The sequence below is a fragment of the Triticum aestivum genome, chromosome 6A, assembly GCF_018294505.1.
Source record: "Triticum aestivum cultivar Chinese Spring chromosome 6A, IWGSC CS RefSeq v2.1, whole genome shotgun sequence".
Classification (NCBI taxonomy): Eukaryota; Viridiplantae; Streptophyta; class Magnoliopsida; order Poales; family Poaceae; genus Triticum; species Triticum aestivum.
The window spans coordinates 136,317,468-136,319,883 of NC_057809.1; positions in this window are offsets into that span (position 1 = coordinate 136,317,468).

Sequence of the window (2,416 nt, forward strand, 5' to 3'; positions counted from 1 at the left end):
CGACGCCGCCACCGGCGCCCCAAGTTTCCCCTCGTCCTCGACCCCCATCTCTCCCTCGACCCGGCTCGCCATCAACGCCCTTCGCGCGGCCCCCTTCCTCTGTATCTCCTCCTTCCACGCCCAGACTGCAGCTGCTCTTCCCGTCGCTGCCACCAGGCCACGTCGACAAGCCACCACCGTCGGCGACCGAACCAGCAGCAACCAGGCCGCAGGTTCAGCGCCATGCCCCGCCTCCACTACCTCCTCATCGCTGCTCCAGGGCCCTTCACCGTTGACGACCTGCACCAACACACTGCTGCTTCGACCTACACCACCAGGGCCTCCCTGCCCATGCCCTTCTTTCTCCTCCATGTCCGCTTTTGCCGCTGCTGCTCTGCCGCCCTACGGACGCCTCTGCTCGTAGGTGCCGCGCCAGTGCCATGGCGCTCCGCCGCACCTTGTATCGTTGCTGTCGTCTCGAACCTCTCCTGCCGGCCACCAGGACCCGTCGCCCCTGCCTCGTTGCCTGCTTGCCTCGATGCCTCTCCTTGGACCCCGAGCATCACTGCCGTGCGTTGGATGCCATTGAAGCTCTCGCTGCCTTCGTGCACCACAGCTGGCCCTTTGTGTCGTTGACTAGACCGTCCAAATCTGGGAACGCCAAGATCCACTACTTTTGACCCCGAACATCTACGAAACATGGACCTCTATGATCGATGTGGAACTGTCAAGTACCCTTGGCACGCGTCAAGTCCCTCTTAAAAATGTACAACTACATCTGATGTGGATTTCGACAAGTACCACGACGCCCGGAGCACTCAGATACGTCAAGTTCGACTATGACTCGTTTACGACTACGCGGGATTCCTCGGACGCCAAGTTCAATGATGCATTAAGTTCCTCGCTTTGACCCCGAACATATACGGAAACTCGTGCAATGATTAACATGTACCACTACCGTTGCCGAGATCGCGAGAACCTCTACCGTCGACCCTAGAGCCTGCGAGAATGACTAATTCCACTACGAAAGTCCCGAGAACATCTACTTCCCCTACACCGCATCGAACTCGAACCACTCCAATAATGCACGTTTCAGAGGTATAACATTGAGACGACCGCCATGGACGAATGTTGTGTGATACGAGACGAACCCCGTGTTTGCAGCGTGCCCATTTGTTACGTGCACGACCCTCGGTTGCCATGCGGCCGACACATGGGACACCCGGTATTCGGGAGCGCCCCACCTTCTTTTGCTCGCTCCCGTCACTTCCTTTTGCACTGGTATCTCTATGAGCTACCGGAACCAATATGTTGTCGTGGCATCACTTTCGGATTCTTTCCTGTGGCCCCCCTTTGTTTCCGCCACGATGACAAATGCCTCATATCTTATCATGCCAACATTTTCATAAATATTGCATAAAACTTGCTCATGTCATCCGCATCATGATAACAACAACTAAAATGTTTAAAATTGTTGTTTGCTTTAAATTGCTAATACACATGGGGATTTACCAGATTTGTTGTTTGTTATATCCGGCCCCATTTAAATTGTTTAGATGGTATAGTTTTGTTATGCTTCACCTCTTGCCATGTTAACCAACATTTAATATTGTTGAGTACCTAACCGAGAGAGAACTAAATAACTGAATGTGGTGTTTCGTCAATATGCAACTCATTGCATATTGAGCTCCACCTAACTTGTAGAGTTGTTTGTGCACTTTGCCATGCCATGCATATTTAAACCAGACATGCATCATTCTTGGTTGTGCATCATGCCATGCTTATGTGGTGGTTGCTTACTATGTTGTTTGCTTCTTTCGGTGTTGCTTCTTCGGGTTGGTTCCGATAACGTTGCGTTTGTGAGGGTCCGTTCGACTACGTCCTTCTGTCTTCTTCATGGACTCGTTCTTCTTCCTTGCGGGATCTCAGAAAAGATGACCATACCCTTGATATCTCTTCTATCTTTTCTTGCTAGTTGCTCGCTCTTTTGCTATGTCTATGATGTGATACCTACCACTTGCTTATCATGCCTTCCATATTGTTAAGCCAAGCCTCTAACCCACCTTGTCCTAGCAAACCGTTGTTTGGCTATGTTACCGCTTTGCTCAGCCCCTCTTATAGCGTTGTTAGTTGCAGGTGAAGATTGGAGTTTGTTCCTTGTTGGAACATGGATATTTTGTTGGGATATCACAATATCTCTTATTTAATTAATGCATCTATATACTTGGTAAAGGGTGGAAGGCTCGGCCTTATTCCTAGTGTTTTGTTCCACTCTTGCCGCCCTAGTTTCCGTCATACCGGTGTTATGTTCCCGGATTTTGTGTTCCTTACACGGTTGGGTTATAATGGGAACCCCTTGACAGTTCGCCTTGAATAAAACTCCTCCAGCAATGCCCAACATTGGTTTTACCATTCGCCACCTAGCCTCTTTTTCACT